Raw genomic sequence first — 13,830 nt, 5'->3', positions numbered from 1 at the left:
CACTAGCACCACTGCGGCCTCCACACCAGCACCATTGTGGCCTCCACACCAGCACCACTGCGACCTCCACACCAGCACCACTGCGGACCCCACACCAGCACCATTGCGACCCCCACACCAGCACCACTACGGACTCCACACCAGCACCACTATGGACTCCGCACTAGCACCACTGCGGCCTCCACACCAGCACCATCACGGACTTAACACCAGCACCACTGAGAGCTCCACACCAGCACTACATTCTGATGCAAGAAACAGCGTTCAACGTCGACGAATGCCGGGCTCCTGAGGTCTTGCCGCTATTGGGCTTTGTTGTGGTCATACCACGGACCAAAACGTTGTCATGTGGTAGCACAGCCTTGATAGCTAACTTTGGTAGGACCAATCTCTTCAAGACTAGATGTAGGTTTTGTAAAGAAGTTATATCTCTTCAAGAAATATATTAACTTACAACAACAGCATGTAATCATCGGCACACACCAGCACCCGGAACACGACGCTGGCCATGTCTAGTGCCGGAAGATAGCCAATCTGTTATATCATTGCTATAGCCCCAGCTACTGCCGATAGTTGTGATAAATGACCGGGTCATTACGCCATCGCCGGTGCAGAATCTCGCTTGACTCTACCCATATCGTGGAGGAGCAGTGCCATCATCGGGAAAGGAGACCCTTGACTCAGCAAAAGAAGAAACGTATAATTTCCTAGTCTTGGGCAGACTCAATAGGCCGTGGTTTGGGCCCATTTATGTTGTTTCTCAGAAGTCTGCATAAGAAACAAAAGTCCCATAGGGTGTACAGAAATAACCGTGGAATGGCAAGATTTCTAGAGCCCCGAAGAAGGTACAATTACATAATTATGTCCTGTGTGCAAGCACAAAAATGACCGCGACAAGCGCCGGATGTGAGTCAACGAGGTGGTCTGAGCGACGGCACGGGTAACGATATGTTCACAAATGTTGCAACCTCTAAGTACTGTTCTATTAGAGCGAGGAAGTAAAACCAACGGAGTATACCATACGCACCGCGCTAGTCACACCCGATACATGATCAGGAATGGCAATACCAACAGCCAATTGTCAGGTTGTCGATCACCGTTGCTGGTCGGTGATTGCTTGGGTAGGTAGGTTATCATGCGCATTATGGCGCGGCGGGTTGAATCATCTCTTCGCAAAATTAGTATCACGCACTCAGCGCTGTCAGTGGCGTGTACTCGGCACTGTCTGTGCACGTGCCCGGTGTTGTCAGTACTGTGTACTTGGCGCCGTCCGTGTCACGTACTCAGCGCTGTCAGCGGAGCGTACTCGGCGTTGTCCGTGTCGTGTACTCGACAATATCAGCGGCGTGCACTCGGCGCTGTCAGTGGTGTATACCCGGCGCTGTCTGAGTCGTATCTGTGTCACATACTCAGCGCTATCAGTGGCGTGTACTCGGCGCAGTCTGTACACGAACTCGGCACTGTCAGTACCGTGTACTTGGCGCCGTCTGTGTCACGTACTCAGCGCTGTCAGTGGCGTGTACTCGGCGCTATCTATGTCGTGTGCTCGGCACTGCCGTAGCCTGGCGTGACTGCAAACGCTCAAGGCGGCGCCACTCGCTCCTTGACTCTTAGGGTATGCTGTTCCGCCGGGCTCTATGACTGCAACTCAATGCAGGTGGCAGGCGCAGACGCTGTACCGCACAGCACCACGATCAAAACGCAACACTACCACTGTCGAAGAACTGGCCGAGTTTGTTAGATTCGCCGAACGTGCCGCTGGCTTTTCATTCTTTCATTTCTGGGTATAAGATACGGCTTCCCCATTATATATATATATATATATATATATATATATATATATATATATATATATGAGCGGCCTAAGTATCACCTTTCTACGTTAGGTTTAGCTCGGCACACATACACAACATTGGCATGCCAGACCAAATTATGCAGCGTGCCGGCTGTCGCACCGTGGCGGGTGACGTCAGCAGCGGTCAGAGATCGGCGCCGACATCATGGCATGAGCCGCCAACAAGGTCTGCCTTCTGAAACACGCACACCCTCCGCCTCCTGAGCATGTACAACTGGTATACAGGCCGGCCGAGATGGAGCGGTCTCGTGACCGCCGCCTCTCAGCGCGCCACCGTTCGCCGCGGGCCTCGGGCCGCCCCCAGTGGACCCCCGACACGCCAGCGGCACCGGCGGACCGGCCGACCGACGCCATCTTCCCATCGCGCCGTGCGCCGCCAAAGGTGCGCGCCGCCGCCGTCGCCGCCACCGAAATTGGATTAGAGCGCAATCAGGAGCGGAGCAGTTGAACGGCGGCGGCGCCGGTGAAGCGGCAATCGATACAGCGGCCGGCGGTGGCGGCGGCGGCGGCGGCGGCGCCATCCCTGCCCGGGCCGTGCCTGCAGGGCCGGCAGGGATGGGCAGGGACGGCAGCTGACGACCGGCCGGGCGCCGCAGCCGGGAGCCAGGTGCGCCCGACCGGTAGCGACAGCGGGGCTGCTGGGGTGCCGTCCATCCTGTGGCGGCGGCGGGGCTGCTGGGGTGCCGTCCGTCCGAGGGTGAAGTCCGACACGGGAAATCGTTTGGTGTTTTACTCATCTCGGAAATATGACTTTGTGTTGATCTCGGAACTGATCACAGATGCTGTTTTGGCCTTTTTAGTGGCATAACCACGTTGACAATTCCACATTGGTAATGATGTGCTCATTTGGGGCCCATGCACAACATGGTCAAAGCTTTGACTTAAAAAGTGCATGCCTTGCATATGTAAATGAAGCCCATTGGTTGTGTGCAAACCATTTTGTGGAAGATATTGTTATCTTGAAAGCGGCATGCACTTGAGAGAACTGAAAGGATCCAAAGTGTGTAATAATGTTGTTAGTAAGCTCGAAAAATGATCATGCTTCCAGTTAATCTTATTTTTATTTCAATTGAAGCATCACTCAGTTATATAACAAACCACATCAACAGATTTCACTAATAACGTCTTTCAGGGAGCATCCCACCTTTTTGCACATTTCACGCATAGCCAGATCACACGGGTCCGGTTTCATCGGGGATACGAGTTTTCGCGAAATTGTTCTGGAATTTCATCTAAGCAGCCGCTTCGACGGCAACAATCTCATTTGAACAGCCGCTTCCACGGCGACAGTCTCATTTGAACTCCCGCTTCGACGGCAACAATCTCATTGGACCCTCCTCGCCGCTATCAAATGAATGATTCCTCTATGTTTGGATTTTCCGGCGTGTGCAATGTGGTATCCTCGGCCAAACATTCGCCAAAATCCTCGTGTATGAAATGGTATGAGAGCCTGAATCTCTCCATTCAGCGGAAAAGTTACACAAACATGACGCCATTGTCACGTGAATTCAACGCAACGTTCCACTATGGTTTTTATTCCTGTCCTAAGGCGTTTAGCATAGTGACTGTTCGAAAAATGCTTTAGCCTTGGAAAGCATTGTTCATTTGGTTGCTTTTGTCGTTCAAGGATGCGTTTAAAAGGCAAGCAAACACCAGCAACAAATCAGCTCATTTGGTTATGCGCATGCTTCCCTAATGCATTAATGGCCCGTTGCTTATGCTGCGCGCTGCGATAATTGCAAGTACTCATATCTACTGACAACATTCATACATAAGCAAGACGCAAATGTCCCATATGGCTTCTACCGCGATGATAGTGGGTAGAAGTATTCTGCAATTTAAATGGAGAGTAGCACCACTTTGTCACAAAATATTCACACCCTGCGCATATCAGTTTCGTCTCACATTATCTCACTTGCTGAATGCCCTAACAATCATCATCGTCACATCATTGACTCGCCATTTTTCTCATGGTTAACCTAAAAATGGCTTGCTGAATTGAATAATCATGCTGATTTCACTATTCTATGCATCTTGCCTCGCCATTGCACAGTGTCGGCATGGCTAGTTGTACAAACATTTGTTCTGGCCGATTATCTGCGATTGTGCCACATGTGTGGAGCCTGGAAATGGCGTAAATATTTACCAAAACTTTCACACCGTTCCACTCAACATTCAATGGCTAGTTAAAAAATTGTTTTTCTTCGCTGCATGGACGAAGATATATATGTATAGATATATAAGCATGTATATATATATATATATATATATATATATATATCATCTCTCTGCAGGCGATGGCAAGAAAACAGTGGCCCAGACACGGCTGGCCCCGGGGTCACGGTTAAGTGTAATGGACTCGCTATCGGAAGAGGATACCAACGACATGCAAAGCTTGAAGGCAACACTTCAAAGGGAGTTCGGCAATTCTTCGAAATGATACCAGGACAATTTTGAGAAATGCCGCTGAAATTCTAAAAAAAACGTACGGTATTGCTCTTGCAAGTTTGCACACGCTGCTTCGTGGCGCATTTCGTAGTACAGATCCTGTCTCTCCAGTCGCAGCTGTCTTAATCAGAAGTCGTTTCTTAGAAAGTATTAACATCATCACAGATCTGCCTTTGTTCCCTAACATAGCAGTCAACAAAATGCCGCATCATGCTAAACGTGTTGACGAAGCCATTTCATCGTCAGCATTTCAATAGGCCCCCGTTCAAAACGTCGCGGCTGGAGGCGGGAGCTCGCTCAGCTACGGGGCCAGGTCGCTGAGTTGCGGCGCGTGTTGACACGATTCGGTCCGGCGGTCCGCCGTCCTCGCCTCATGGAGCGGCGGCCGGATCATCCGCCCGGGGTGCTGCGACGTCACAGCGTGGGACGGCACGGATCCGCTGTTGGGCCTGCGGTGCGCAAGTGCACATTCAGGAGAGCGTCCAGCCGCGTTCCACATGGACCGGTCGGCCGACAGGGGCCCAGGGAAAGGAGGGAGCTGGCGTGTTGGACCTCGGGCTCACCGGGGCACATGCAGCGGGACTGTATTCGTGCTCCTTTAGGGTAGGGCCGAGAGCGGCCCGTACCGATAGTCTGCTGGAGGTGCCACGATTTTGGACATCCCAGCATGATTGCCAGATGGCTTTAAACTGAAACGGGTTGCTGCCGAGGGGCGGGTGGTAACTGAGGCCAAATCAGCGCGCTCCAAGGGTCCCAGCTCGGCCATTCAGTCAGCTGACCAATCGGTAGTTTGTTTGTTGCATGTGCGAGGGCGCATCGGTAAGCTAGACTGCACGTGGCTGGTGGTCACCGGTGCTATAGTGACTTGTGCTTTAGCGGCTCTGTCAAGGATACACACTCTGCCACGGTTATTTATAGAACAATATCCTATTAAAGGAAACGGCATGAAACCGCAATACGTGGGTCAGATTTCGGAGGACATTCTGACTGGGCCAGCAGCGCTCAGTCACGTTCGTACACTAGTGGTAGAAAACTGATCCGCTCCAGCGATACTTGGTGCCAATGCTCTGGGAAATTTAAAGCTTTCAGCGTCGATTTCGCAAGGCGGGCCCTTCATATTGGTGACTTTTCTGTCCAGTTGGACGTCAGGCGGGGTGGCACGACAGCACAGTCGGTATGGTGACTTTTCTGTCCAGTTGGACGTCAGGCGGGGTAGCACGACAGCACAGTCGGTATGGTGACTTTTCTGCCCAGTTGGACGTCAGGCGGGGTGGCACGACAGCACAGTCGGTATGGTGACTTTTCTGCCCATTTGGACGTCAGGCGGGGTAGCACGACAGCACAGTCGGTATGGTGACTTTTCTGCCCATTTGGACGTCAGGCGGGGTGGCACGACAGCACAGTCGGTATGGTGACTTTTCTGCCCATTTGGACGTCAGGCGGGGTAGCACGACAGCACAGTCGGTATGGTGACTTTTCTGCCCAGTTGGACGTCAGGCGGGGTAGCACGACAGCACAGTCGGTATGGTGACTTTTCTGCCCATTTGGACGTCAGGCGGGGTAGCACGACAGCACAGTCGGTATGGTGACTTTTCTGCCCATTTGGACGTCAGGCGGGGTGGCACGACAGCACAGTCGGTATGGTGACTTTTCTGTCCAGTTGGACGTCAGGCGGGGTAGCACGACAGCACAGTCGGTATGGTGACTTTCTGCCCATTGGACGTCAGGCGGGGTAGCACGACAGCACAGTCGGTATGGTGACTTTTCTGCCCATTTGGACGTCAGGCGGGGTAGCACGACAGCACAGTCGGTATGGTGACTTTTCTGTCCAGTTGGACGTCAGGCGGGGTGGCACGACAGCACAGTCGGTATGGTGACTTTTCTGCCCATTTGGACGTCAGGCGGGGTGGCACGACAGCACAGTCGGTATGGTGACTTTTCTGCCCATTTGGACGTCAGGCGGGGTGGCACGACAGCACAGTCGGTATGGTGACTTTTCTGCCCAGTTGGACGTCAGGCGGGGTGGCACGACAGCACAGTCGGTATGGTGACTTTTCTGCCCAGTTGGACGTCAGGCGGGGTGGCACGACAGCACAGTCGGTATGGTGACTTTTCTGCCCATTTGGACGTCAGGCGGGGTGGCACGACAGCACAGTCGGTAGTCATACGACTGGCATCGACTGCATTTCGAATTCCTGGTGCGCGGCCCCGCTCCCGTCGCTGCCCACCGCCGGCGACCTGAAGGAGCCGCTCTTCGATCCCAAAGTGGTGTCCTCTCGGTATCTGTGCCAGCAAGAGCTGCCATCGACCAAGCTGCCGACCGGTCTGCCCAACTGGTCAACCTTCTGACCGTGTTGCTGTCTACTCGCTGATCGCACTGCTGTTGGTGCGATCCAACAGATCCAATGAGAATCCGAGACACGGCCTGAAGTATGCAGAGAGATCCAGTGAGAACAAAGAGACAGCTTGCATTGTGCCGCGAGATCCAGCAAGAGCAAATGTTTAGCCAATAATATGGCCAGAGATCCTCAAGAACCCAGATCCAGCCTGGAATATGATGAGGATCCAGCAACAGCCAAGATGCAGCATGAAGTCAAGGGCACCAACAAGAACCAGGGTATTACCTGGAAGCAACGTTAGAGACCATGATGTGTTCACTTGATGAGCTTACGTTATGTACTGTGCGCAAGTGAATATTAAAGAACATATGTAAGGCATCTTTGATCTCAGACAGGATTTCAATGAAAGAATGTCTTCAAATGGCAGCCCGAGCTGGTGTCGACGAATGAGCCAGTGACAAGCAGGAGTCGGGATCCATTGGTTTGTGAGTAAATTGTGGATGAGTGAAAATGGGTGAAAAAACCGGAAATGAGGATGCAGTGTTTATGACAAGCAAATTGGAACCAAAAATCGCATGTTGAGTTTGGAAAAATCAGCAAAAACTTGAAAAACACACAAAGCTTGATGTTTGCGAAATAACCCGTGATCCAGGGGCTGGTGATAGTGAAAGAACCAGCCGAAACCAGGGCTGCAGGGCCTCATTTCGATGAGGAGAAGTGCGAACCAGAAACCAACGTTGGATGTCAGACGCACGTCTGCTGGCAACGGATTCGTAAGTACAAATCCAAATGCAAATTTGTTGGCAGTGACAAGCGTAACATTTCATGTTCATCAAAACCAATCATATTTATCAGAATGTTAAGCAGATGTGTATTTGGTTGACCTCAGATTTAATATTTCTCGTTCGTGGGTGTTGATTTCAAAGAAAAATGTCCCAATCCCAACATATCACTAATACCTTTTCAAAATGTTACCACTTGTGCAAGCTGTCTTGTACTGAAATACCATGAAAACTTCAAAATGTCTGTGCAACATTTGGTGGTTTTGGTTTCATTAGTGTCTGGCATGGGCCAGAACTTTTCGAAATTTGGACAAGAAATTTGGTACACCACAGGCAAAAGATGGATGGCAGGTAAGTGGAAGAAAACCGTGCTTTATCTGACCTATATGTGTTGTGATTGTTTCAGATGTGAATGCCCTGAACTAAGTTTAATTTAAAGAGAACACTGCATGGTAAATACAACAATTGCAATTTATTTTATTTTGCGTGCACCAAAAGCTTTGCAAGTAAGCGAACGAACTTAAATTGCATTGACATGCTTGCATGTCATGCAGTTACACACCAAAACTCCCGTACTAGACACATGTACTTAGCATCGATATCACAAATGATAATTTCATTCGCCTCAGCTCTTCACTACAGGTTGTAGTGAAGATCAACGGACGCTGACCGATATTGGAAATATCATAATTGATTCATTTTCCTGCTAGCACGCGCTCGGGTGGCGGTCAAATTGACCCCCCCCCCCCCTGAAGGCTTTTCCGGAATGGTTTCCGAACGGCGCGGTGTAGCCGAGTCAAATTTTGCATGGTTATAGGTAATTCAATAACAGATCCTCCGGCACAAAAATTTATATGTACCTTATAAGGTTGCTGACCTCAAAGTCAGGCCATGATTTCAGCGAGGGCAATTTCTTGGGAGCAGTTTAATCTGACCCAGCAACTGAGTGTTGGACGAAGTCATACAGCTCTGAAATACTTTCTTAGGCAGCACAACAGTTGAATGAGCAAATTACATTGACCTAAAGTCAGGTGTTAAGGGTAGACCAAGGTCTAAATAAACCTGCTTTATCACTCTGGGGCTTGCTGTGCGAGGTAGTTTCTGGTGCTCATTTCGAATTTATTGATAACAAGAACTGCATTATATACCTTCCGCAGACTTCTTAAAGGTCGGCATAGGTCATTGACCTCGAATGGCCAAGGTCAACGTTTTGTTTTACGGACGTACTGCCTAGCGTAATCTTTTTCGCTTATGCAAATGCAAAACTCAAAGCGGTCTTGCATGATTTTGATCACCATGGCCTTAAAAAGGTCAAACGAGGTCCCCGACCTTATATGAGCGTGTGAATTTTTGCTTAGAACAGTTATCTGGGTTCCAGGGTCCCTTTGGAGACCGGTCTGGAATTTGATCTTGTTTGGCCTTATTTAACCCGAAGGTTATGACCTAGGAATATCAAACATTGACCTGCGTGAGTTCACGTACAGGTTAACACGCCCTGTAAATTTGGTGCCTCTAGCTCTCTTAGTTCCTGAGATCTCATGGGGAGTGTCAAAGTGACCCCTCCATCGGAGCGAAGTGTATTCAACCGGTCACCCGAGCGCGTGTTCATTCCTGTATTCCTCTTTTCTGAACACTCTTGACGTCATGCTCCTTGTATTATATGCATATCTTGTTGACATCACAGTGGTTAGTCTTGTCAGGTCAGATTAGCCTTCAAAAGATGATGAGCCCATTGAATGAAACTCCCCCGTCCTGAACAGCAGCCTTGGCGCGTAATTGGTGCTTACCAATATAACATCTCATATTATAGGTGTTCACACGCTTACAATTATTTTTTTCCGCCTCAGAATTCTAGAATACGGTGCAACACAGACCAGAATCGGCCCTTGAGCGGACTACCACAATGCAGAACCCTGGGCTTTATTGGCATGACATCCGGGGCTTAATTCTGTGGCGACAGGAATTGCTCTGACCAATTAAAGGACGAGGAGGATGTGCGAACTTGCAGCTTCCCCTAAAACCACAGGCGCTACATTTACGGAGATCGGAGCGCTCTACCTTATTATTTCTACAACCTTGAGTTCAGATACGCCGTTCCAGTTATCCACTTGCGGAGTTGCACAAGAACATGACGTAGAAGTAGGTCCTTGATATTGCATTGAAATCCATTAGTAATAACGGGTACTGAATAACCTACTAAGTTTCTTCACTGTTACATGCCACCAATGCCGTAGTATGACGAATGATTACAACTTTTCATTGTCTTTGGGCAGATGATGCGACGCGAGCTGCAATGGCGTTCAACCATAATCATCACGCAGTTTTTTAAGGTCAGTCATCGCATGTAGAACAGAGTTGTTTTAATGTGTTGAAAGCTTTCATTCACAATTCGCATACAGTGCGCAAAATGCACCAAACCTAAAAGGTCCATAAACACCACAGTGTTAAACGCCATCTTGCGCGCCCCAGATTCGTCCAAGGCTTTTGGAATGAGTGTTGTTCATGCACGGCATGACATATGGGAGATACTGAAGGAAGAAAGAAGTCTAAGGCTGGTCAGAAATGTTGACGGCGTAATTTAGACTAAAAATGAATCGAATCAATCGACGCACAATATCATGCTGGGGGTGCGGTTCCTCTCCTCCTCCCCTCCCTGATTTTATAGTTCTGACAGGTCTGAAGAGGTAACCATATTATGTTCTTGAAATATGTTCAAAAGGTCGGACACTCCTGCAAATCAAGATCAAAGGTTATGCTTGGTTTACTTGGCAGAAAGTGTTATCTTCTTCGGAGATTTAAAGACGTTTTAACATGATCTTCCTTTGGGTGGTGGCTAAATGGGTGTCTTGGTATTATATAGGTGTGGGAAGGCGTTTGCACAAGGCTGAGGCACATCGCAAGCCGACATTTTTTATTTCACATCCCTTATTTTGCAAGTTGGGTGGAAGCTTGGCAGCAAAATGTCATATGGTGGCACTCGATCAAACAGGGTTTGAAGCTACACATCACCTTTCCTATAATTGTCTACATGCCTTTACTGCGAAAGCGAGGTGGGATTGAGCTTGGGTTACATCCCCCGCTAGCTGGTAATTCCAACCACATGCGCGAAATTACATGAATTCAATATATTACAAAGATGTGTACTACAGCCCACCCAGACAAAGCGGCCTTAATCTCCTTAGGCGATCCGTAAATACAGCGCCTGGCCAGCTGGCTAATCAATGTCATTCACTGACCTGCCTTCTTTTAAGACGCAGTGTGCTATAATATTTGTTTGCACAAAACAACGCGACAGATTTTGAAATTGCGTGTCCTAGGAATGAAAAACAAGAAATTGTAGGTGTAACTGTAATGTTACGCCTTTGTTCTGCCCTAACAACCGCCAGTGAAAATATTTACGACACAAGAACAACCATTTAGGACTAGGTTATGTACGAAATGAGTATCATATATAGATGCGTTATCTCAAACCAGAAGCAAAGCTTCAGCCTTCCACTAGGGGAGCCTGGGTACCAGTTTTCACTGAAACATGGTGTTTACACTGTTTGGTGTTTTTAAAATATTTTCAGCAGAAATGGTCTCTGTGTTTGGGGCTTAACGATACAAACGTCGTAGAGATGGCATAGCTCTCCCAGAGAAGCATAATGCCTCACCCATGGCTGGATATTCGCCACATGCATGCTCCTATTGCAAACTTGACCATGTGGCGATGACATTGCCGAAGTATCCACGCTCACCCTGGTGGCGAATGGCTCAAGTGAGACGGGCGCACCAGCGGCGTCAGCAGATTATGTAACTGCACGGCTCGCTGGTGGCTGCAGCCACAGCTCCTGAGGCCGATACAGTACCCGGCCTGCCCCTGCAGCCTGCTCCGACCGGGTTCGGCCCGGCCCGAGCGCTTCAGATCGGCACAGCGCGGCGCCACGGCGCCGCCGGCGACGGCATCCGGCCGCGCGTCCGCCGCGGTCGACGCCGGCTCCGATGCCCCGGGGCGTCGGACCGCTGATCGGGCGCCGCTCGTTAGCGCGCTGTGTCGGCTCCAGTTGCGCACAATTACCGGTGCCGCGTCAGATTGGTAACACAAGGTACGTCGCCGATTGGTAACGAGTGGTAACCGAAGCGGCGCGGCCGCTGCCGGCCGCTGCTGCGGGGGCAAGCTAGGGGCGCAGTTTCGCGCAGTGGCCTACTCCGCAAGAGAGGTGCGCGTGCTGGCGTCGCCGCAACCAGTCGTAGAACGGCTGCCCCGCTGCTGGAATATGCGCCGGGCTTAGTTCTGGGAACAGTGTAATAAGCCATCTCTCGGGAATGGGAAGGCACTTTCGGATAAATGCACCGATCGGTGAACAAACTATTTGCTTTTTAAGTTGGACTGCTCCAAGGACTGCACGGATGCAGCCTACCTTGCAAACATACGATTCAACGTGAAGCGGCAAATAAAGATGGTAACATGAAGCTCGCTGGAGCCAATTCCAATACCTTGTAAGATTGCGTCATGTTACGTGACGTTGTCTACTAACAGTGCTCCACATCCCGGATACAGTTGTTTACAGCCTGATGTGTAGAATTGTGTTGCATGACTTTTTAATGATGGGCTTAGATTTATGCACGAAAGGTCCATGAGCACTAACTGGAAATTATGACCTAAATTACACCATTTGCAGCATGTTACCAGTTTTACAGCAAATCAGGTAGCTCACCAGTTGCAAGTAAAACAGATCTGTTGCATCGTATGGTATTGTATTGCACCTAATCGGGTAACTCCGCATCAATTATGTTAGTCTCAGACCCTCGTCAAGTTACATGGTTGCAGTGCGGGTCGTGTGAGGCTAAAAATACCAGGTCACCCTCCCACCCATCTCATCCATACGTCGTACACGACGCACATGTACTGAGAAGAAAGTAAAGTTTGTCGAATTATGTTTTGAATCCTAGTTTTGATTTGACGCTTTGAAGCGATGAACAAACCTTGAGTGATGACTTTTTCTTTGTACTGCTGCACCGCGCGATGTAAATATCGCGCTATTGAGAACTGTGCAGCAGGTAGAGATCAAAGTAAGAAATAAACTCATGCGCGAACAGCCAGCCCAAGTGCAGGCATACGACATGAGACCAGATTTTTGTCGACCTGAGATGACCTTAGCAGCCAAGTTGAAGACTTTCCACAGTTTTCAGATTGTTGAACGACTTACTCTGCCCTACACTTGGACACGATGACGTCCATGGGACAGAACCAAGGCATTGATAATCCTAAGTGACACGGTTGGAGGAAGTGTGTGCATAACTTTTAGAATGCCTATTATGATGCCAATACATCTATTTAGCACTTGATCTATGTGACGGCGGGATGACAGACACAGTTTCATCACGATTCCGAGATTTCGCACAGTTTCTGAACACTGCACCACCTGATCCATGAATACTATGGGCAGATCCTCTCGGATGTGAATGAGCTGCCAACGCTCGCCACATCTGACATCCACATCATCCCCTGCTGCAAAGCCACGTGCAGGTTACGTCCAGCATTGATTTCGGTCACTGCTGCATCTCCGCTTATCTGACCTAAGATGGCCAGCTGCGCACCGTCAGCGTGCCGGACTGTTGTGACGTTTGTGACACGGGAGCCGCTTATGTGTGATAGGGTGAACCACCCAGTGTCATTGAAGCAGATGTTGCACAGCAATGACCAGAGAAAAGGCTCTTAAGTGATAATGGCGATACTTTTCAGTTATAACGGCGCCTGATCCACTCTTACCCGCTGCGCATGTCCCTTCAGGTCAATTTGTACCCCGCCTGGAGATATTCGGAGCTGTCGCAGATTTGCTGTCAACATCGAGGGATCTACCACACCAACACGGCGACGCAAGTTAATTTAAATCAGAAGTGGTACTTCTGATCGGCCCATGCCTCGTAACGCCTCAACGGAGGCCGATGACAACACCACGCAAGTTGAGTGACTTTTCATTAACTCATCCTGGTTAGAACTCAAAAGATGATGGCGTGTGAAATATGAGGTGAGCTGTTGATGAACCAGCTTTTCGGCTGTTTTACAGGTGGTTGCGACGAGAGTGAATGGCCGAAAATTTGAAACGTTTGATGGATCATTCACTTTGAAGATGGGCAACAGTGATTCGCTTCCACCTGGAGAGCATCGTTTCCGTGACAAAACTATTGTCAATAATCCGAAGCAAGTTCTTCCAATTTCCCGGAATCAAAGTTTTAACATTTGTATAGGAGTATCGCCAGCCACGCCAGGGTCTTTGTTCGGCATAGAGAACAAAGTTAGTCACGCTGTTCTAGAAAAACAGGGGTGATATTAAGTGTGACGTGTTGAAGCGTGGAAGACGCATTTCCAGTTCCTCACGATTAGACCGGAGAAACTGAGTGTCTCCGGGAAACTGAGTGTCTC

The sequence above is a fragment of the Pollicipes pollicipes genome, unplaced genomic scaffold (assembly GCF_011947565.3).
Source record: "Pollicipes pollicipes isolate AB1234 unplaced genomic scaffold, Ppol_2.1 Scaffold_7231;HRSCAF=8579_pilon_pilon_pilon, whole genome shotgun sequence".
NCBI lineage: Eukaryota > Metazoa > Arthropoda > Thecostraca > Pollicipedomorpha > Pollicipedidae > Pollicipes > Pollicipes pollicipes.
The sequence above is the reverse complement of the archived record's forward strand: the minus strand, read 5'-3'. Positions refer to the sequence as shown.